At 45.1% G+C, this 24426-nt stretch overlaps 1 long non-coding RNA gene across 2 annotated transcripts in view; it reads right to left on the bottom strand.

Moving 5' to 3' along the window:
• Window positions 1–23003, bottom strand: part of LOC125689884 (uncharacterized) — a 41042-nt gene extending 18039 nt beyond the window's left edge. For both annotated transcript variants that reach the window (XR_007375444.1, XR_007375443.1), the window contains exon 1: window positions 22892–23003. This is a non-coding gene — a long non-coding RNA (uncharacterized LOC125689884). The remainder of the gene's footprint in view (window positions 1–22891) is intronic.
• Between the last annotated feature and the right edge of the window lie 1423 nt (window positions 23004–24426).

The following is a 24426-nucleotide window of genomic DNA, read 5'->3' as shown; positions in this document are numbered from 1 at the left end:
ATACACACCTAGCACCTACCATTCTGGTGGCACTGGGTCCCACAGCTCTACCTCCTCCCCACGAGCACAACCGTCTCTGTTCCTTTGCACTGACCTTGTTATCTGGAAGCTTCCATTTGTGTTTCCTGATTCTTTTTCTGGCAAACACAGCAATCTCCTCCATGCTTTCCCGCCACTCATGATTCTGTGGACTTATACCACATTCTCCATCTGTTTTTTTCTCTTCATAGTCTATTCAGCCATGTCCTGGTTGGCAGGAGCCTTTCCCTACTTTTGATCTGCCCACTGGCCCTTTTCATACTTCTCCAGTCCTACTATCCATGTGCGAACTTTAGAAAAAGCCTTGCAGATGAAGAATCCAGCCTGGCTGCGGAGAGCTGCCAGCACAACAGCCAGCAGGAGTGCATCTAGAGCCAGAGGTGCAGGCAGACCTGTCACGCTAAGTGACAGTCACACAACTGACTCTTGACCCTTTCCCCTACTTACCCAGGCTCACATTTCACTCTTCAGAAGAGCAGTGCCATGGCTTCTTCTGCCCTCTATCCTCACCCATTCAATGCATATCATTACCTTCACCTGTGTCCTGCCTGGCAGCTCCTAGGCATGCTGTCGTTGAAGGAAGAACAAATGCTGCTGCTCAGTATCTCCAACACTGCAGCCTCTCTCCAGAGTTGAACCAACCAGGACCTCCATTTTACAGGAGAAGATTTTGTTTTGTTTCACATTCAGTGAATCAAACACTTCATTGCAGACAGCTCTCTGACAGTGTTAACCCAGAGTTTGACATCCATGTAGTTATGATTTATAAGAGCAGGAAACTTTCTTAGGAACATGACAAACATGAACGTGGGTCTGGAGCCATTTAGCGTTCCCCATGTGGAAAGGCTAAATAGTACAGAATCCTGTTGCCTGAAAAACACAGTGAGGTTTATGAAAGGATGATCTCAAGGAGGAGATGGATTGAGAGGAAGTATTGAGCAAGTATTTTTACTAGATGACAACTAAAGATCATCTGGATAAAGCATTTTGCAGCATGTCCTGAACAAATACATTACACATTGACTAACTGCATTGTGGAATTCATTTCCACAGTGGAACTTTAAGTCAGGTTCAAAGCAGGGATTTCAAATATGTAGTTCCTAAGTGGCTGAGACAAATTCAAAGAGGATAGAACCACCCATTCTACTGGGTCAATTGCCTCAAGCTCCAGAACAGAGATCCTTAACCACAGATTGCTCATAACTGATGTGTCCTATATACGTGCTTCTGACCTTCAACTCTATATCTGAGTGGTCACTTGCATCTAGATAGCTCTCAGGTCTTACAGTCAAAGCTAGTTCTTAATTTCTTATGAAGCACTCTGCTTTCAACAAAGCAGCATTTTAATGAATGCTAGCTTTAGTAAAAACACTGCAGAGAAAATTTCCTCTAGAACTTTGCTCCTTCTTGTCTTGCACTGGGGATCTTCAGGTGAACTGCTCCATACTCATCTCAGCCTCACTGGTACAACTTTGTTTGCATAATGAAAAACACAAACAAATAAATGCATACAGCTTTTTCCCAAAGCCAACAGGAGCTGTGTTTGCCAGCACTGGCTTCTTTGTTGTCTTTTCATGAACGTACACAAACAAATGAGTGATTGCATATACACAGACATGTTTATGGGCAGGTAAGCCACATTCATAATTAGACAGCCCAAGGGAAGTTAGGTTGGGTGGAGGAGAAACCTACACACCATGGGGGGATGGAAGGAGCCATCTCCAGAACTGCTTAGGGGAGCAGCCACAGAGATTTTAACACCATCTGCCTCTCTTTTCTCCTGGAGAACAGCAGAGATGTGAGTGAGGAGTCAGAAGCCAAAACACTGCTGAAAGCCCTGTGCTCTCAGCTAACCCCAATCCTCTCCTGCTTCCCTTCCAAACTGCCTTCCCACAGCTATCCTACATCCTCACCTTGGAAAAGACATGGTCTGGGAAGCTGAGGTCTGATGAGTGGGAGAAGGGAGACCATGAGTAGGTTTAGGCACCTGCAACTTCAGCTGGTTTCACACACCAAGGGGTGGGTTAATCCACTTAATGCTCTCCTGTCTGGCTTCTGAGAGTATTTATCCTCCTGGTTTATAAACCACACAATCACAGTGGACAATAAGGAAAACTTTATGAATTATGTAGAAGAGAATTAGTTTTGGTGACAAGTCAAATGAGCATACTTCAAACGGTGGAATTATACCAAATTTCCATGTCCTCTGTGTCTATATTAATAAACAGCCAGAAACACTAATGTAATCTCTGGTGTTGCTTGACCCAAGCCAGCAAGTGTTTTCTCAAGCTCTTCTTGGGTGCAGCCTAGCAGTTCACATGGGCAAGAGATCATTCCTAACAGATAGTCAGGATGTGGCTACTGTGGTTTGGAAACTATGAGAAACTAGCATGTGAGGTGGTGGTAGGGCCATACCAGCCAGCTCGCATGATAGAAGCCAGCCCTTGGCCTATTTAGGTTTTTTGAGTAGATTTGAGTACATTAAGCTTGGGTGCTCCAGCCTTGTTTGGCACTAAAGCCAATTCATTGTGCATCATTCCTCTTCTGCTGGCCATCCATCAAACAAGTGCCAGCAGTGTCAGTCATGCCTGCTGAGATGTGTTTGCTTATTGCTGTGCTGTACCAACCAATTTGTGTCATGGAAATCCTTGACCTTCCTTATTTAGCTTCTCTAAATGCTTCATTTACACTGGTGTGCACTGTTTTTTCCTGCTTGACACTAAGGTTCCTTGTTTCCACTTTGAGCTTCTTTGTGCAAAGATTTCCTGCCTTTTTGCTGAGTAGCTTTGACCTTCATTCAATAAATCAATAATCTTCCCAGAATTTAATAATGACAGCCCCTCTTGCTGCCTCTGCCTTTTGTTCCAGCTCTCACTTTTGGCATTAACTTGCTTGGAATGTTGATGGGATATGTAGTGACTGCATTGCTCTTGGACACAGATTAAATGATTCCTAAACCAGCATTTGACACAGCAGAGCTCCCTTGCATTACAGTCAGCTTGTCTCTTCCCCCAGGCAGGTTTGTGAGGCCAGGGCTGGGACAAGGTAGTCGGTGTACTCCAGTATCCAGCTCCAAGAGTGAAATGGCACTTTGGTGGAGGTTCTTTCCAGTGATAGACACCAGCTCCTTCAGTCTTTCCTAGTCTCCTTCAAAATCTGGACAAAGTACACAGATTTTGAAACATGTCCAAGAGAATCGCAGTTGGCCCTCTCAGATCAGCCTTCTGCTTTCCCAGTTTTCCCCCATTTTATTGGGAATCTGTTGACAGCTGCATCCTGCAGCTCTTCTGTAAGGCTGTCCACTCTCACTGGGCGCATGGTTTCCCTGAGCAGCCATATTTAGCAGCAGCTCTTCTCAACCCAATAACCTGAAAGCTGTGGTGACACATTCACTGATAAATCCATAGGGCAAGGCTGATTTCATTGCAGGGATATCCTGAGAGAGAGAGGCTCCTAGAGACAAAGCTGATTAAAGTAGAAGCCCTGTGCTGGCTCTGCAGAAAAAAGCCTGGTGATGGCTAGTCACCTTGGCTGGTTAACCCTGAAGGGCCATATGCTGAACTCCTGAACAGCCCACAAAGTGAGCAGCAAAAAAAGCTTGGCCAAGTTCCTGGGCTGAAGTCTGTTTCATCAGTTCCTCGCTGAAACCAACACATTTCCACAGGTCTGTATTTTCTGACTGGCCAGTCAACACCAAGAGGAAAATTCTTAACTGAAAAGAAAAACATAAAATTCTGAACATTTCTCAGGCTGTTCCTCTTCCTCCAGAAGAACAGATCTTTTCACCTCATACCAAGTTCAGAAGGACGTGTTTTGTTTTTTTTCAGAGCTTATGCATGGTATTCAAGTAGCAAATTCTCTTCTTTTAGTAGACTGCTTTCCACTTTGACTTAAAAGGGGAAATAGGCCCTCAGCCAAAGGTTAGATCTAAATTCAGATCTACAGAGTGGTGCTGTTTCCATCTTTGTTTGTATTTGGTCCTGTCTGGCTTCCTAGGGTGAAACTCCTCTTCCAGCTCCGCGCAGCAAATACCAGCTTTGCTCCTGGGTTCTCTGCTCTCCCTTTGGCATACTGCTTGCTGGAAATAAGCACATCTAGAGAGATCGGTCCAAACTGCCAAGAGAAACTGGCTATTTTTCTGAAGTTCGTGATACGGATCAACCACAGGTTGCTGCCTAGATTACTAGTTTGTGGTACTCATGAAATTAGACTAGGTGATCATAAAGGTGCCTCCTGGCTTTCAAATGTATCAGCCTAAATAATGCATTAATGAAGTAACATGGAACGAAGCCACATTTGTTCATGTGTAAGGCATGTTAATGATGTTCCTTTCAAAGATGAGTAGATGGAGCAGTGGATTGATGCACTGAATTTCACCTCTAGGGACTCTGACTTTGGTTACGAGACAAATGAGTTTGATAGCATCAAGTAAATATTCAATAGATATTCGCCTGCATCCCCAAAACCATCATGCAATTTGGCAGGAGCAGCAGTCTGTGCTCACGAGACGTCTAGAGGTGCTCAGGGCATTGGCAGTCCTTTGGGAGGAAGCATCTGACTGCACTGTGCTGGCTTTAGCCAGCACTCTCACCCTCTCGCTTCCCAGTGTGCTGGCAACACACTTCTCCCCAGAACCACTGGAAAGAAAGCATGAAATTAAAGCTGAATGATGTAGGGAAAGATACTTATTTGGGTTCACAAAGTGAGCTAATGCTGGAGACTGGCTGGACTAGACGCTGTATCGACTTTGATGCATTATGAGAATTGTGAAAACTTTCAGTGTTTCAAGGAAAAGATTTTTTCCAGGCACAAGATCAAAGTGAAATCTAAATAATATTGGTCTACAGAAGAGGGAACTTTCAAATGGCTGATCTTGACTGTTTATGTATCCAGAAATGTTGTGATAGGAACAGCCCTTTTTTATAAGGCCCAGTAACAACAGCCTAAATCAAGCATTAACCAGAAGTAGACAGCAAACTGACTATTTTTTTTTTTAAAGCCTTCTACTGGGGCTGCTTTTTAGGGAAGAAAAAAAAGAGTTCTGTTTTTAATAGCAGAAGAATAGTCATCCAGGAGGCGCCACTGTATCTTTGTCCCAAAGCATAACAATGTCAGATATAAAACAACAGCTCTGACACAGCTGATAAAACCGCATACAGCCACGTTCCGACACTGAGGCGCTAGGACACAGCTCAGTGTGAATCCTCTCCCTTGTGAGACAGTTCTTCGCCTCCTTGCAGAAAGAAATATTTGTGCTAACAAAAGAGAGAGATGCACATACGTGTGCACAAGGGGCAAGGAAGTTTCGTCTGCAAAGCGTGTCCCTGTTAGAAGGGACATTTTATTTTAGTGGTCTCTTGGAAACAGAACTGATGACCACAGGAGCCTGAATTTGCTCGTGAAACAGCAGCATTCACAGCCACAGGACAACAGGCACACCGTGTTTGGAAAGGCATGACAGCAGAAGTCTGGGCTCTCACTGGCTGACTGTGAGAATGAAGAGAGGAAAGGCATAAGGGTAAACACGTGAGGCCACGACGAGGAACACAGGGATGGCTAACTTCACCCTTCTAAAAGTCAAATATGCAATCTGTTCTAATTGCGTATTCTCCCTTTATTAGATGTGGCAGAGACAGGCACACTGAGAGCAAGCCATCCTGTCCTAAGACAGGTGCTTAAGGCAGGGACTGAGCTGCCCCAGAAAGGTGCCTCTTTTCCCTCCACAGCTCCTGGAGCCAAGGTGTCTCGTGGAGCCAAGCCGCCTAATTACCGAGTGGCTAAGACAAAGTGAGATGCATCACCCCCACAGCTAACTTACCTAATCATCATGACTCTTGTTACGTTTCCAGACGGAAAGAACAGCCAAATACTTTCAGTCTTGGATATGTTTATATGAAGGAACACAACAAGAAAGAACAAAAGTAAGGTCTCCCTCCAGGACACGGCTACAGTTTGTCTTTCTTTTGAACAGCTTTTGGTGAAAAGAGTAAAATGGCTGCTTCCCCAGATGGTGAGAACTTGGTTTTCAAGGTGAAGCTAAAAGCCAGCCTTTTGACTAGAGTCAACCTTGCCTGGGTGGCATTGCTATCTGAATGGCACTTTTCAGGCCCATTTATGAAGCCAAGAAAAAGAAACCTGAAGATCTGCTTCCTCCATTAATTGCAGACTACCATAGCTTCAGGCCAAATTCAATTGTTGCTGCAGAGAAGGGTATCCAAAAGTAGCACAGACTTTCTTCTTAGCCCATTAAGGAAGCACAGACTGTTCTGAGGGTGACTTTTTCAGCAACAAGGATCAAATCCATGGGAATGAGGAATATATACGTAAAAATATCTCCCAAATTCGAATGTATCCATAAAAATATGGTGCTTCTCTCTACTTACAGCCAAACCTGCAGGTTTTGAGTAGCAGGCATACCAGGCTTGGTCATCCATCAGCCTATTATTTTTAACTATGGTGCAAGTGATAACCAACCATCAGAACTCAATAAACCTACTTGGTAGCTGTGGCCATTATGGCTCAATGACTCTGTCTGGCTGTTTTACTCACAGACATTTACACCTCCAAATTGTTTAATGCTGAAAGTCTCAGACCTACTACAGAGAGCCGTTCTGCCTTGGGGTGGAAGAGTTGAATTGAACCCCTCTGAACGGGGCGCTGGACTTCACCAAACAGAAGGTCACCAGCAGAGCTGTGCCTAGGGACGAACACCCCTTTAGTGTGGGTACAGGTATTTCCTCATGGGCTCATTTATAAGAATAAAAGCCTGCATGCAAGCTATTCACAATGAGTGAATGTTTCCTGATGGAAGTCTTGGAATGCAAGTCAAGCAATGCCAGAATATTTCAAAAATTCTGTTTCCATGGCAAGAATGGTGTTGTAAAAATATTTGTGGATATATTTATATGAATATACATACAAATACATGCATGCATATTTGGCTAAAATAAGATTCATTCATAAGTCATGAGAGGCTGGAAAGAGTGTACCTCCATCTGCACACATACACGGGTATGTACAATTATGATTATCTGTATAAACAAAATAAAATTGTACCTGTGGCATAGATAAAATCTTCTATGCGATGGATTAGGATTTATGTAATCTAATAAAAGGATTTGTCAAAGGAAGTAAAGCAGAAAGACTGCTTCACAGTCTTTGAAGTGCTCTTTCACAAGGGAGTAACCTAAGTCACATTTATTCCAGTGTTTTTCTTCCACTAATTACTCCAGAGATTTTCTTTTAACAATAAATAGGAAACACTCTCACATACATCTGTGCAGGATATCTAGTTTACAAGCCTTTTTTCCAAGGTGGGAGCTTGTTCATTAGGCATCACATTAATGGAAAACAAATACTGAACGTGCTGCGGGAAGCAGCATTGCTGGCTTTCTAATTTAGCATCCATTCATTCCATACTGAAGTTCACTGGAGCAAATATCCCCAGGTGACTATCTGCATGAACCATGGAAGAATTCTAGCTACAACCATCCAGTAAAACTGCTATCAACCTCCCTGAAGTTTCCCTGCTAATTTTCATAAGCAGCTAATCAGGGTAAAATGCTAACCTCCTGAAGCCACTTGGCAGCAGGACTCAGTCTTGCAAGCCATCCATTAGAAATATACATGATAGTTTGTAAGGTCCTAAGATGATGCTCAGAACATTCTGATCTGGACAGAGATATGGAAAAGGTTGGATAGGATTTAGGCACTAGAAGCCACTGAAACTCTCCATGGGTCTGATATCACAGAAACATGGTGGGATGACTCACATAACTGAAATACCATGATCGATGGCTATGAGCTTTGTAGAAGGAATAGGTGAGACTATAGAGGTGGGGGAGGTGCCCTCTATATTAAGGAATTGATACACTGTGAGGAGTCATGGACAGGTTGAGAGCTTATGGTTTGAAATTAGGGACAGGACCAGCAAAGGGCATCTGGTGCTCAGTGTCTACAGGCCACCTGCTTAAGGAGAACTTCATGACAAAGCCTTCTTGCTTCAGCTACAAGAAGCATCATGCTTGCAGGCTCTCATCCTGATGGGAGGTTTCAATCACCTAGATATCTGTTGGGAAAACAACATGATATCCTGTAAGCAGTCCAGGAGACCGCTAGATTCCATTGACAACATTGTGGTTCAGCTTTTGGGCAGATCCACCAGAAGTGGTGGACCTGGTGCACACCAGTGATCATAAAAGAGGTTAAGATCGGAGGCAGCCTGGGCTGCAACAACCACATCCTGGTTGAGTTCATGATCTTGAAGTAAGCAAACCTGGCAGAGTGGAGTCAGGACCTTGAAACTCAGAAGAGCAAACTTCAGGTTTCTGGAGGGATTGTTGGACGAGATGGATCCAATTAAAGGATGCTTTTCTGTGAGTGTGAGAGTTCTCCATCCTCCAGAATAAGAAATCAGGCAGGCAAGGCAGGAAGGTCTGCCTCCTATGTGGAGGTCAGCACAGCTTCACCAAAGGCCATGCTTGACCTATCTGGTGGTCTTTTATGAAGGAATGACAGCCACAATGGACAAAGGAAGAGCAACTGTTGTCATCTACCTGAACTTGTGCAAGGCCTTTGACATGGTCCTGCACTGCATTCTTATCCCTAAATGGAGAGATATGGATTTGAAGGCTGAACTGTTACATGGATAAATAATTGGCTGGATGATTGTAGCTAGAAGGTTGCTATTGATGGCTCTCTGTTGAGGTGGAGGCTGATCATAAGTGGTGCCCTGCCAACACTGGGGGCTGGTGCTCTTCAATATATCAGTGGTATAGACAATGAGATCAAGGGTACCCTCAGAAAGTTTGCTGATGACACCAAGCTGAGTGGTGCAGGTGACAAAATAGAAGGTTGGGATGCCATCCAGAGGAACCTGGACATGCTCAAAAAGTAGGCACATAAGGATTTAATGTGGTTCAACAAAGCTAAGTGCAAGGCGTTGCACTGGGGTCAAGGCAATCCCAAAAATGAATATGGACTGGAAGAACACACCAAAAACAGGCCAGTGCAGAAGGACCTGGGAGTCTTGATGGATGAAGAGCTGGTGCTCTTGCATCCCAGAAGGCCAACAGTGTCCTGCATCAAAAGAGAGGTGGCCAGCATAGAGAGGGATGTTATTGTCCCTCTCTACTCTGCCCTTGTAAGTCACCATCTGGAGTACTGTGTCCAGGTCTGGAGCCCTCAGTACAGGAAGGATTTGGAGTTGTTGGTGCAGGTGTAGAGAAGGGCCATGAAGATGATCAAAGGGCTGGAGAACCTCTCCTATAAAGAAAGGCTGGGGGACCTGGGCTTGTTTAGTTTGGAGAAGAGAAGGCTTCAAGGAGACCTCATTGTGACATTCAGTACTTAAAGGGAGCTTACAGGAAGGATGGGAACCCACTTTTTATGTGGTCTGATAGTGATGAGGCAAGGGGGAACAACTTCAAACTAAAGGAGGAGAGATTTATACTAGGTGTTATGAATAAATCTTTTACTCAGAGGGTGGTGACACACTGGAACATGTTGCCCAGAGGAGATATGGATGCCCCATCTCTGGAGGTATTCAAGGCCAGGTTGGATGGGATCCTAGACAGCCTGATCTAGTAGCTGGTGACCCTGCCCATGGCAGGAGGTTGGAACTAGATGAACTTTAAGGTCCCCTTAACTAACCTAAACTGTTCTATGGTTCTATGATATCATAGAACACACAGAACACTCATGGACAAGTGCACTTAAGCAAAGCCTACTCATAGCAAAAGCATTAAGGTCAGTCCAGAGCATATCTTCACCTGCTTTTCCCACTGCTAGATAAAATTACAGGGGCTGGAGCAGATTCCTAGTGACTGTGAGACCTGGCTTCCAACATCACCAGCCTCAATGTGTGTAATCTTTCTGCACATGGAGGAGCCTGTCCTGGTCACCAGGCTATAACATTAACCTGGCATTCAGAGAAGAGGAAAGAGATAAAAAATTACATTTTTTATTCATATATATTAAAGATGGGCTATGTGCACCCTGGACTTCAAGATTCATAAGGTCAGAAGGTAACAAAGACAAAGAAGCTTTGCCATCAGAGGGCCGAGATAGACCAGGCTACACCTGAGATTGATCACTGAAATGGAAATACATTTGATACAAAGCTGGATGTGTTTCTAGACTGTATTTAGCTGATCTCCAAGCAGGATAATGAGACAGAGGTGAGCCTTAGCCAGCTGGTACTCTCTGCTGTCTAGAGATAGTGCAGCTTTGCATTTCAGATACCTGGACAGGCCTTATATTAGGCAGATTTTTAAAGTGTAATGATGATCTGAAAAGCAGGGAGGTTAAAATGGGATGATAGGTCTCTGAGTTGATTCCCTCACTGACTCAGATCAGGTATGCCCTGCTTGCAAAGGAAGATGAGGAATAGGTTCTCCCTCACCTTAATCTGGCAGCCAGGTCGGTTATTTTACACTCCAGTCATTAATTCTGCCTGATTCTGCCCTGGGAAAACAGACAGCTATTTCTCATATAGTTATGCTGTTGATGCAGTGAAGACCTAAATACAGCTTTCTACCTATTAGAAAGGGGCAGTCCTCCATCTTGAACATTAACAAAGACTTAGAAAATGTGTATTTATATACTGTGTATATATCAAGCAGCACTCTCAACTTCCAAAGAATTTGATTTTAAGAAATAGTTGTTTTCTTCAGCCACTTTTGCAAGAACACTAGAATTGTGCATTCATTTCAGAAAATCTGCTTCATCTTCAGCTGTGTGTTTTCTTCTCTGCAAAGGCTTTGCTCCCTTGCAGCATTTGGAGCACAGGCACCTATGGCCCAACAGACTGGGTAGAGGAAGGACTGAGACCAGGTTTAGAGTCCTGAGCTTGGAAACTTGGAAAGGAGGCAGAGGAGCTACATTTGAGCTACAACTGTAGCCAGCCACCTTCTTTTTGAAGTGTTCCTGAAACACTCAGGTTGACCTGACTGGCTGTCCTTGCCTGGCTTAAGCTCTTTTGATATATCCCATTAAATTCAGGTGTAATGATGGTGTTAGCTCATTCACTAAACTGCCCCAGGCTTTTGCTTGCAGGAAACAAACCAGGCTGGGCAGCTGGGTCCCACTGCACTGCTGGAGTGGTCCTGCCATGATGGGCCACTGCTGGCTGAGTCTGAGTCTGCTTTCACTCCATGACTACAAAAGGAGAGAAGCTAAACCAGGCAGGAAGAATATTCTGGCATCAGTTCCTGGCAGGCACCAGGGCCTTGTTTATTATTTCATGCACTTTCTTTCTTCTGCTCATACAGTCAGCTCAGATCACATTTTGTCTTCCAGAGATAAATTAGAACCCACAATGGGCTTCAGACCAACCTTGATGGAAGCTGCCTAAACACAGCATGAATTTGCCCCTCTACCTTTGCTCCGACTTAAGGAAACATGCATGCCCAGATTATTTCACCTGAGGTAGCCAAGCATTAATTAATTACATAAAAGCATTTGTGAACCTGTTAAAACTATCTATTAGATGAGCAGCTCTGCTATCTCTGCCATCACTCTAAACGTTTTAATTAATTTGGGGGAATTTACACATGGATGCTGCCTGCCAAATTCAACAAAACTTGCTTTATAAACTAATAATAGCTTCTGCTTTCACTGTGAAGGAGTTATGCAAGCTCTGTATGTTCATGTAAGTGGAGTGGGCGCCAGATTCTGCACAGAGCCAACTGCTGCTTGGTGATTTACCAACAAACCATCCTTCTCATCAATATTACTGCCACATTAATGTCAGCAGAGGTGCAGACAAATGATATCTGACAGGATCAAGTCCATCAAAAATAATCTTTTCTTTTCATAGAATCATAGAATTGTTTGAGTTGGAAGGGACCCTTAAAGGCCACCTAAGTCCAACTCCCCGGCAGTGAACAGGGACACCCACAGCTCCATCAGTGCTCAGAGCCCTGTCCTGTCTGTCCTTGGGTGTCTCCGTCAATGGGGCATCCACCACCCCTCTGGACAGCCTGTGCCAGTGCCTCAGCACCCTTACCACAAAGATTTTTTTTCCTTATATTCAGTCCAAATCTCCCCTCCTTTAGTCTGAAGCCATTTCTCCTTGCCCTATCACAACAGACCCCACTGCTAACAAATCTGTCCCCTTCTCATTTATAGCTCCACTTTAGATAGTAGATATTTTAATTTGTTGAAAGAAAAATCGTGATTTGCTCTCGAAGAGCTATTGGCAGGGCTGCACTGGCTGGTGCTACCCCCTTTTTCTGCTGCAGTTTTCACACCACAAACGGATAACACAATTGTAATAGCTGGGAATTAGTGGCCAATGCACAATTTTTAAAAGGAAAAAATGACTGCTTTGCTTGGCAGAAGTTAAGAGGATAACTCATTAGCTGAGTAGCCTGAAAAGCTAAATACAATCCTAATCATCTTTGGTGGATTAGCTCCACAGGTCAAGCAGCAAAGCTTGCACAGATGTGAGGAGGCCTTGCTGAACAGTTCCAGCCAGAAGAACCCATGCCCTCCTGCCCTGCTGCCACTTTTCTCCATGGCCACAGGAGGAGCCAGGTGGCACAAGAGCTCTTGCTGTAAATCCCTGCTGCCCACACTGCAGGCTGGCCGTGCCCTTCCACAGGTCCTACAGTCCTCCTGCCTGAATGTGATGGCCTTGTCCCCGCACGCAGAAGCCCAGTGGCTGCTAGGCCTGCATGTCCTGCAGCCTGTCCTCACCCTACCTTGCCTGATGCCATTCTAGGGAGTACTCAGGCATCAAGATAGGCCTCAAATTTTCCAAGATGTCAGAGCAATGCTGTGCTGCAATCTGGGTTAAACCTGCTGCAGCGGGTGCTGAAGTGCCCCTGCAAATGAGGTTTCTCCCCAGTTTAACTACATCACTCTGAATCCACCGAGATAAACCGATACAACTCTTCTTGTATAGACAAGACCGTAATCTCTCCATTTCATCTCTTCTTGCTATTGTTACTCCTGGCCCAGGCCTCCTGGCAGCCCAGAGCACTAATCACAGTCAGCTACGAGGACTCCTGGGGACAAGCAGAGAACTACCCTGCAAATTCATTCCCACTTGCCCCTGGCACAGCACTGGCACTCCAGATCCCTGAGGCAATATCAGTTTAGATGTTTCCAGCCTGCAAGACTCAAATTTAACATGCAAAATGTATCTCCTTAATTTAATCTCCTTCCCTCGATACTATCTACGCCCTGCTCCTTGGTGATCTTTTTGTCATTATACCTACAGTGGTTTTGACAAAGATCCCCCTTCTGTGGCATCCTGGAGTTCAGCACACCTCATCATTCTCCTGTGCTGTCAAATTGCACCTCCCATCTTTGACAGGCCCTGCAAGGACAACTGTTAGAGAAACCTGGGGATTCCCACTCACCATCAGGCCTCTTACAGTCACCGCCACAGCCTGCTTCTGTGTGAAGGTGGTTCTGTTGTGTTGGGCAGCTCTTTCCTTCCGGAACAACCACTTGTGCACGTCATTGTGCACAACTGAAAAGGCCCCAGCCACACCACACAAGTACTGTGTTAGTTTCCCCTTTTTCCCTTCTCTCTGGCCAGGTCCTCTTTATCCCCTGCACAGTAGGAGCTCCCACTCCAAGCTGCCCTTCCCCTGATGCCTCCCACAGCACTATTCCTGCTCCAAACAAAACATAGAATCATAGAATCATAGAATGGCCTGGGTGGAAAAGGACCACAATGATCATCCAGTTTCAAGCCCCTGCTATGTGCAGGGTCACCAACCACCAGACCAGGCTGCCCAGAGCCACATCCAGCCTGGCCTTGAATGCCTCCAGGGATGGGGCATCCACAGCCTCCTTGGGCAATCTGTTCCACTGCATCACCACCCTCTGAGTGAAAAACTTCCTCCTAATATCCAACCTAAACCTCCCCTGTCTCAGTTTAAAACCATTCCCCCTTGTCCAATCACTATCCACCCTCGTAAACAGTCATTCCCCTTCCTAACAAGGTTTGCAGAAATGTGAAAACAGGAGATGCAGGAGACAGTAGTTTGGAAACAGTTGTTTGGAAGTTCTGATGTGATGTCATCTACTCATCTGGGGATACTGCTCCTTTAGGAGAAGACAGAATTTGTCCCCCCTGGCTCAAGGTTTTGCACCCCCAAGCATGCTGGCACTGACAGAGCAGGTACAAATCTTCTCATTGAGCAATCCTCAGTGAGCCCCAAGATGCTGGAGTTCAAGGAGTGTTTGGACACTGCTTTCAGTCCTGTAGTCTGATTTTTGGGTGGTCCCAAGAATTTTTGTGGAACCAAGAGATGAACTTTGAGTGAATGATCCATATGGTCCTCAGGATATTGTACGATTCTATGATTCTGTGATTCTAGGCTTTGTTCTAACATCAGGCACAAATGTTCATCTTCAGTTGTGGCTCTTAATAATCCACTGAGACACACATAGCAGCTCTCAGGACTGTGCGTACCGTTTGTCACTTGCAGAACCTCTGGGCTCTCAGCAGGAAAGCTTTCGCAGTTGCTTAAAAGCTTGGAACAATACACGGCATGCGGTCTGCGGGCGCGTGTGTGTGCACGGAGTCACATCCCTTTCCTCACGCTGTTTCACTGCCTGCAGTTATTCCACTTACCATTATGAACTCGCTCTTCATCCAGGTAAATGTGCGCCTGTGCTTGACATACTGTGTCAGCGGGAAATACCAGAAGGGAAATTTGAGCAGACACATCTGCAGGATGTGCAAATCAGCGCAGAAACGAGGAATTTGGCAGGTCTCTCGGAAATGTTGATAGCGGTGTGGGTTTTTTTGGGGTTTTTTTTGTTGTTGTTGTTGTTACATCTCATGTCTTTTACTCATTCAACTGGGACACTATTTCCTATTTCATGACATTTCCACATTGCGTATCTGCTGGGAATGTAAACACATTCCAGGATTCATCTGCAGCTTTTTCGGGAGAGAAGTCACAAACATCTGCTTTCTAGTGTTACAGCCAGGCAGGCACAGCCTGCGTGGGGAAGTGTTCAGTGCAATGACGCAGCTTGGGGCAGCCCCATGCTGGCTGCAGGATGAGCCCCACAGCTGGCTGAGGCTCTACAGGGAGAAGAGCTACTCTGGGTCCAGTGCAAAGCCAGGGATTGCAAATGGAAAAAAGCGGGGGTGCTTGTTGACAGCACGGAGGGGGAAAAGGAATGTCACAACCTGCTCACCACCCAGGATGCAGGAAAAGGTGATAGTGGCCCCATGGGCCGAGATGCAATGTTTCCTGTAGGAATTAATGTAACTGACTGGGGAATTAATGCACGCAGGAACTTGTAAAATACACACTGTTTAAGTGCACAGAGGTGGTGTCTGGTGTGTGGAGGATGGGGATGTGGGGACAAGAACAGCAGAAGCCATGATAGCCTTTCACCATTGTCTCCTTTTAGAAGAATCATAGAATCATTTGAGTCAGAAGAGACATTTAAGTGTCATCTGGTCCAACACCCTTGCAATGAACAGGGACACCCACAGCTCCACCAGGTGCTCAGAGCCCCAGCCAGCCTCGAGTGTCTCCAGGAACAACTCTCTGGGCTACTTGTGTCAGTACCTCACTGCCCTTATCATAAAAAACTTGTACTGATAGCAGGGATTGCCATGACCCAGGTGCAACACCTTGCACTTGGATTTGTTGAATCTCATAAGGTTCTTCTTCATCTGAATAGATCTCAGTCAATCTGGTCAAGAGCAAGGAATGAAAAAATGAATCAGTGTTGGTGGTTAGCAGAGCAGGGTGTTTGCTGATTGCTGATGAGAATCCAAAACTTCAACAGGGTTTTGCTGTGCTGCCCAGTCTGCCTTCCACTCTGTAATGAATAAGTTCTCCACACAGAAAATCAGATGTCTCCAGGCCCTCATGTGGTTTTCCATGGGTCAGGAGAAGCACCAAAGGATCCACCATCCCTCACTGCTGACTCTCTTGAGGATCAGTGAGCCAAGAAGGGAAGGCAAGACAGGCACTCACAGAGAAGTGCAGACATTTCCTTCAAAATGTCCTTCCTACCCAGGACCATAATCCACGCCTGCATGCTGTAGCACACACAGGGCAGTGCACAGCCTGTGTAAGGACTTGTTCTTTCTGCTTTGTTTCAGTTTTCTCCATATATACAATCTCACTTGGACTCTCCTGCACTCACCCCAACTTCGTAAGATGCTGTCAAAGCTCTTTGTTGTCCTCTTCATAGTCAGTCTTTACACATACGCTGCCTTCCTTGATACTAAATTTCTGCTGTATTTTCTTCTTTTGCAGAGACATGTTCTTTCCAAGGCACTGCAATGCAGTGACGTGGTAAATTTGACCCTAAAGATACAACCAAAAGGGCCTCTGCATTGGCAAGAGTTCTGAGATTGCTACTCCTTCTGCAGCTCTGTTCCCCCATTCTCCCCATGACCTGGTTTGCCTCATGCTGCCCAGTCTCATGGAGAGTTTAATTCTAGGTAGTAGCAATGCAGTCTTGATGGATGCTGGCACTGAACTGGCTTGAAGAAGGCATGGAAAAAATGAGTGTAAATACTTTTAAAAATTTGTGAGGAGCCGATAGATGAAATTGCTGCTGTTTGCTGTTCTCTGGAAATCATTACTGCCCCTTGTCACTCTGGGTTAAGTACTTTATCTCTTCAGCCAGTAGAGTTTGCAGGCAAATGCCTTAAATTCAAGCTTCTATCAGTCCCTGCTTCAGAAAAAAAACAGCTGGGGATGGTGCCCATGGCCAAAGGAGCCTCTCAAAGCACCCCACAAATCATGCCTGTCAATGTGCCAGCCACCATCCAACAGGGCAGCACTATGCCCAAGGGCAATTGGAAAGCTTCGAGGAGCAGACCCTACAGCCTCCTTGGAGAAGAGTTCCATTGCTCCAGCTCTTTCTGTCAAGGGAACCTGCTACCTGCCACAAATGGTACATGAGAAGAAGAAGCTGCTCCAATAGTTGCTCTTTTTTAGACAACTTGACCCTACCTCTGTTACAGGAGCATTGTACCATGGATTTATTCCACCCTCTCCTACCCTCTTCATCTCCGGTTTTTCCCAGCTCCAATTCCGTCTGGCCACAGGTACATTTCTCTGAGAGATACAGCTAGGTTTTTTATCCAGATATGCTACAGACATCTGAATGGATTCAAATACCATGCAAGCAAACAAGCAACCACAGTGCACAACTCAGGAAAAATTCGTAAGCAATCTATCATTGAAGGAGATGGACTGTGGCAAAGGATTTTCCAGCTGTGTGCAGTCCACAAAATACCTCAAAGACAAAGCTATTGTCAGTGTGCATTTGCAGCTATGCACACAAGACTGTGACGAAGGTCTTTTTATTGTGTTTAATCCTAAAGTCACTCCCTGGAGAAGAATTTGGTTTTCCTATCCAAAACATGGTTATTAAACTACCAAGCACTTTATAGTTGGGAAAAGGAGTTCATCAGGAGTGCTCCTTAAAGCTTCTGAAGACCAAGAAAATGCAGAAAATTCTTTCTTCAGTAGCTGTAGGTACTGCTTATAGATTAAACTAGGAATATACACGCCAAAGTCATTTGGGGTTTCTCTTAAATCACTGAAGGCTGCTAAGATGCCAAATGCTTGCTTTGCTCCGGACATACGTTGATAGCCAACTGGCATAACATTAGGATTATGGGATAGAGATCAAGATATATAATCGTTAGCACCATGTGTCTCCAGCCTGTGATTCTAAAGGTAACATCAGTCCATACTTAATTAAAAAGCGATACGATTTCAAACTTGTAAGCCAGTGTTTTGGGTTGGGTGAGATTGCAGAAAGGGTACTTTCCAACTAAAGATTTCTTCCGCTCAGCAGATTTCTGTCCAGAATATTTTGTCTACTTTGCTATTTTTATGAGAGGCCACTGAACTGAAAATATGCTTTGGACAGAATAGAAGCATTTATATATACGAGAATGGTTAGAAATTGGTAACTTTATAGATTGCGACCTGGTGGATTCCTTGACATTACACAGGGTATCTCTTCATGTACAGCTTATTAACTCAGGTGGATAAAACTGAACTGCAGTAACATGGAGTGCTTCAGCAGCCATGGCACTGCCAAGGCTGTGTCACCCATGTCTCCTAGACTGCAGCAAAGCTTTAGAAGTTAAAGCTTCACTTTGAAATAAAACATATCTACATGCTAGATCTTTTTTTCCTGATGTCGCTACAGAAGAATGGGGGTTGTTGACAAATAATCCTAATAAAGAAGAGCAAAGTAATCGGGTTAATTCTGCTTCTTAAAAACTGCAGTTCTCAAGAGGCAGCAGGAGACCTCAGAAGAAACTGGAAGTCCCAGCAGGAGAGGGGCTCAATGTCTTAGCAGAGAACTGGCCACATCAAAGCAGTCTGTTGCAGAAGAAAGTTTAGTGAGTCAAGGACATTGCTCTTTACCCAGCGAACTCCTGAGCAGAAAGTGGGCATGGAACCACACATGTACACAGAATCACAGAATCATTAAGGTTGGAAAAGACCTCTAAGATCATGTAGTCCAACCACCCACCTACCACCTGGAGCTGGGCCCATTTGTAGGTAAACAATTAGTGGGTAGGAAATGTGGCACTTAGAATTTGCTAAAATGAGTGAAAAAAAAAGATCACATTGAAGCCTTCTCAGCAGAGGGGAAATGGATGAGAAGTCTCTCACAGTGCATCCAAACGCAAGGGCCTGAGGAGCATCTGCCTATAAGAGCTTTTTTGTAAATCCCAGGAGATGAATGCAGACATTGGGTCAGTGCCTGTCCTCAGAAGAGAGTCTCAGATGGCCTTGTGCAGAGGGTGTCACTTTTGCTGGCTCTGGAGCCTCCATCTTAGCCTACCACATCTCTACCCAGAGGTACTGGGCCTTCACTTTGGGCCGTGCAGGGCTCTGGGCCTTTGTACCAGGCTGCCTGGTGGGCTTGAAAGCCTGGGGTTTCTGAAGACAACTGCCTACTTTGCAGTCCTCTTCAACGTGGGGAAGCACATGACACTGAGGCAGGTTCATGGCAATAGGAGCAGCCCACACTATGGGCATTGGGATCCACAAAGCAAGTAAGGAAGTGAGCTCTTCTTAACACAGAGCAAAAGGAGGTTGTGCCCAGTAGCAGCTCAGTTCTGCAGGACTGGCTATTAGCAAGGTGATCCTCCAGCACTGTCTTCCTGACATGAAGCTTATCTCACCATTCCTCTTGCTGCTTTGGGTAAAACTGAAGAACAGAAATGAGGCTGCACCTGAGAAGGCCTTTGTCAGAAGTTGCTGCACATTTCTGTCACAAAAACTAAGGCTGCTTTCAAAAAGATGTCTGGTGCTCTTAGTACAACTCTTGCTGCTCCTAGAGCTTGATGTAGGCTACTGGGTTACCATACAAGCTGGCATAGAAATGTAAAGCAATAAAAAAGCTTAGCAGTCATAAGGCACTAAGCAGTAGAAAGAAAAGTGACTAATTAAAAGACTTTTTAACCTGTCATGGTTGCTTTATTTGAAACCATTTACTGAAAATGAGCATTTCCTCTCTAATTTGTGCTCCTTCACAGGGGATTATTGCCTCATTGCCATAGTTTGCACAGCTTACCCATGTCTGTGTGATGTGGCAGAGCATGTTTTCACGGCTGCAGCATCCATACCAGAGAGGCAATTTGCCAGGCATAGGGAAAGTGGAAGTTCAAACCTGAGCTCCCTGATCAGTCACAAGTTTAGCGCTGCCTGGAGCCACAGCCATCTCGCCTCCCCTCTTCTGGGCCACACCAGGGGACTCACAGCCATACAGCCCTGTACGGAGGAGTGTAGCCACTGAAAGGTCAAGAAATAACGTGACACGAGGACTAAAAGCTTGCTCTTAGTCGATGACTCAGGACTTGCGGTGGCTTGTTTAATAGCCCCAGAGGGAATGTTCCCACTCTTTAAAGGCTATTTCATCTGCACTTTGAGGATCGGAATGTGTGCCTGGACTTCCATCTTATCTGGGCTGCTGACTTGGTTTCACATCAGACAGCTTTCCACACAGCCTTTCGTATCAGGCACAGGAAACTTTTAGCCCTGATCGGGGTGGATCCAACACAAACCAAGTGCAGCCATCTAGGAGTTGGTTTGGATGGTGGCAGGAGATCTTCTCCATGCCATGTCAGTCTGCAAAAGACTAACATTTCCTCAGACACAGATCTTCACAAAAAAAATTTTCCATCCTCAGAGAGCTGCTGCACTCAGTGGAACGTTATCTGGTCTACTGAGCACTTTGGTTTGTGAATGTTCAGAGCTTTGAGAAAAACTAAGTTGCCTCTTTGTGAGTTCCTAGAGTTAGAGCCCTCTTTCTAAAACACCTGTGAGGGGACCTTCCTCTGAGTACCCTTCTGGGGCAAGTGGGAAAAACTGTAAATCTAAAAGCCCTGCCCTTACTATTCTTCCATAGTCAGGGGTTGTTCATTCATTGTAACTGTGACAATACAACATACAGAAAGCAAATAATTCTACACACAAGATACATTGTTTTGAGTTCTTAGTCAGCTCTCACCCAGAAGATAACAAACATTATCTGTCTGAATGGCAGCATTACAGAAAGGAAGAATAATGTACTTCTTTTGAAAAAACTATTTTGCACATTGGTAGCAAAAAGAATCCGCAGTGGAGTGTTGCTCCAGTGTGCCAAGAGCTGTGTTATTAAATGCCATGGAGTGGTTCTGCTCCAAAGGAATCCATGCAAATGGACAAGGAACAAGGAGAGATGCAAAGCAGGACTTGGCCACCTCATGGCCAAGCAGTAGGTGGTTGCAGGACAGAGATTTCCCGGCACCATACTGCTCTCAAAAGTCCTGGCTTTGTGCACCAGCAACTAAGTGGCAGCAGTAAGCCACAGAGCTCGACTTCATATTTGAAAGGCAAAAGACCCACACTCCATTACTTTTTTAGAGGAAGTAGTTTTTATTGGGACCTACTCTGAGAAACACAGCAGTATGGCAGCATCTATGCTGCAGCCATTTCTGCTCAGTTCTTAGGGAGGTCCGCTCCTGAAAACATTTTTATGGCTGTTGACCACAGTCCTTAAGTGTTCTTAGTCTACAGATTGCAGGGTCACAAGGTAGCACCTCACGTTACACCAGGCTCATTTCCAGGGTGCCAACAGGAAGCGAGTTAAGTATCACTGAAAAGTACTGGCCAACCTGTTTTTAGATGTGTATGCCTTATATCAGGTGTTGAATAGCAGCAGTTGCCTCTCCATGAACGAAATAAAGTAAGCTGTAAGAGTGTGAGGGTATATTAGGGCATCTGTGCAGCCCAAACATGTGAAAAAGCGATGGGTTTTCTTGTGGACGTAAATAGCAAGCCTAATTAATTGTTTCTCTCTCAGTAGGTACTCATGATACAACTTTCTGGCACGTCTGGAGTAAAAATGAGCTTATTATTAATTAACTACAATCAACATATTAATTATACTATGTGAGACCTATTCCTTTGCTCCTTTTAAATCAACTACAAAGTGTGACTGTAGTAGAATTTGGCAAACCAAATATATTTCTTAAGTAAGGTAAGATAATTGCTCTCTCTGCTTACAGAGTGCATACGGAGAGCAAACATGTGGAAGTGCTTACATGAGGATGAGGATGAAAGACAGGTCTTCAGCTCTCCAGCCAACAGCCCTCCACCTTAAATGACCTGTGAGCCTCATTACACCAGGCAGATTTATAGGGGTGAAGATGCCAAAGTAGCTTGTACAATAGCTAGCTAATACCAGCGTGACACTGGAGAGGCACCTCACGTGCTGCCTGTCCCAGCCTACAGCCAGCACAGCCCTGCTCCTCCAGGTTGCAGAATGATGACAACCCAGTAGAGGTGACTTAGGTTACCAGAGGACAAGTCTACAACTGCATGGCCAAGGTATCAGTCCCAAAGGGGACTGATGCAATTAAATTTTCCTCTCATTATCTACATTGCTTTGCACACAGAGTTGCTGAATACAATTGCTACTAGATAAAGAATGACAGTTGTAGTGTGCTGCTCCAAATTCTTTTCTAACACAGAGGCACAGAAAATAGCACCAGTGACAAGGAAGAGCAAAGAGAAAAAAAAAAAAAAAAAAAGAGAAAAAAAAGAAAGAAGAGAAAGAGAGATAAAAGGACTGCTGCATGAATATAGCCTGAATACCAAAAAAAGGCACCATTCATTCATCATAGACATTTTCCTAGCAGGATACAAATGATGTATAGAAACATAGAATCATAGAACGGCTTGGGTTGTAGGGGACCTTAAAGATCATCCACTTCCAACTCCCTGCTGTGGGCTGGGAGCCATTGGATTAGGCTGCCCAGGGCCTTGAGCACCTCCAGGAATGGGGCACCCACAGCTTCCTGGGCAGATGTGCCAGGGCCTCACTGCCCTCTGAGCAAAGCAGTCCCTTCTAACATCTAGTCTAAATCTCCCCTCTTTGACTTTAAAACCATTCCCCCTTGCCCTATCACTATCAGACACATAAGAAGCCAGTTTCTCTTTATAAGCTCCCTTTAAGTACTAGAAGGCCACAATGAGGTCTTCCAGAGCCTTCTCTTCTCCAAGCTAAACAAGCATAGCTGCCTCTACCTTTCTTTCAAGAACCAAAGACAGCACTGAATGCTGGACAGTTGGGTAAAATTCGTATTGTCCCCACTCTTGGCAGGAAAAAAAAGACATCCCCAGTTCAAACCCACTCTTTGCCTCATTCAGCACAGGGCTTTCCACTGAGATCTGCCATCACAAAACAAACTCTAAGGCACTCTGGTGTAGATAACCTGCAGCCTCTGCTACTCCCAGGAGCAGGAATCAGAGCCTAACATTCCCTATCTCCTCATCATTCAAGGGTTAGCATTGTTGGTTTTCTTTTCCTTCTATGGATTAATCATTATTTAAGTTACCTTAGAGAAAGCAGAAGTTCCAACATGAGGGATGAGGGTGCTTGTTGCAGTGTCTTTCTCCAGCTGCCCTGGGAGCACACTAATTCAGACCTGGTGGCTTGTGCAATGTCCTCATGGGTGGGAGGTGCAGTTTCTGACACTCTCGGGCAGAGGGATTAGTCAGGGTCAGGGTCTCCCACATCCCAACCACCCACCTTACCCGTGACAGCAAGTGACCATGTGTTGGCCTGTAATATCTGAGCCTAACCTTGCAAAGATCCTTTAACTCCTCAAACAAAGAACTTCTTTGTGGATGGCTGATCATCTGCTTTTCCCGAAAATGTTAAATAGGGCCTTGACTCCTTCAATTACTTGGCTTAGAGACAATGAGCTTTAGCAGGCTAAGCAAAGCTCTGCATGTGAAAACAACTGAACTGACATGTATTTAGTGTGTTGCTGGCTTCTCCTCCAGCAGCTTTAATCAATGTTCAGAGAGCAGGTAAAATGTGCTCTGCGTGCCCAGAACGAGGATGCCAGTGGCAGTTCCTAAAAGACACCCAGGCATAACTGTTGATAGGACAAAAAGGGAAGCAAATAGGAAATACAAATCACACAAATCCTTCCATCTGCTGATCTCTGCTGATGGCTCTTCGATGATCCTTGTGGCCGCATCGGGACTAAAGCATTTCCTTCATTTTAAATGCCAAGAGAATGAAGCTGGCAGAAATCTGGTGAAAGCCAAGCAGCAAATCTGCTATGTCAGGAAAAAAATCTCCAAACTTTCACTTCTTATTCAAGTTTCAGCTCATTTGGTCTTACCTGGTGAAAGCAGGGACTCAGGTGAAGCTACAAGACTGGTGATGCTGGTGGAACTGGGATTGTTCGGTCTGGAGAAGAGGAGGCTCAGGGGAGACCCTATCTCTACAACTGCCTGAAAGGAGCTTGTGGTGAGGTGGGGGTCAGTCTCTTCTCCTGCATAACTAGTGACAGGACAAGAACTAATGGCCTTAAGTTGTGCCAGGAGAGGTTCAGGTTGGATATAGGAAACATTTCTTCTCAGAAAGGGTGGTCGGATTGGCACAGGCTGCCCAGGGAGGTATTTAAGGAATGTGGAGATGTGGCACCGAGGGATGTGGTCAGTGGGCATGGTGGGGATGGACTGTGGTTGCACAAGATGATCTTAGTGGTCTTTCCAACCTTGATATTTTTGTAATTCTATGATTCTTTTGTAATTATGAGACAGACCACAGTGTTCCAGCCCTGCTTGTCTAATCCCGCCCATCTCCTTCACCCCCTGAGAGCACCACACAGGGTGAGCTCTGGGGTTCAGAAATCACCCAGTAGATGCCTCCTTGTATAGCCAATGGCAGCCTGATCTCACATCACAGAGCCTTTGTATTAAAAACATGTTCTTAATATTCAGACAAAATGGGGTGAAGACACTGGAAAAGCAGCAAGGCACACGTGGGACAAAAAATACAAGCAAATAAAAAAACACCCAGACCCATTCTTTCATTCTGAGGTTAGTGGACCGTGTCTGTCCAGCTTAGCTTTCT

This window comes from Lagopus muta, chromosome 2 (assembly GCF_023343835.1).
Source record: "Lagopus muta isolate bLagMut1 chromosome 2, bLagMut1 primary, whole genome shotgun sequence".
Classification (NCBI taxonomy): Eukaryota; Metazoa; Chordata; class Aves; order Galliformes; family Phasianidae; genus Lagopus; species Lagopus muta.
This window is presented reverse-complemented; position numbering and strand designations above follow the sequence as displayed.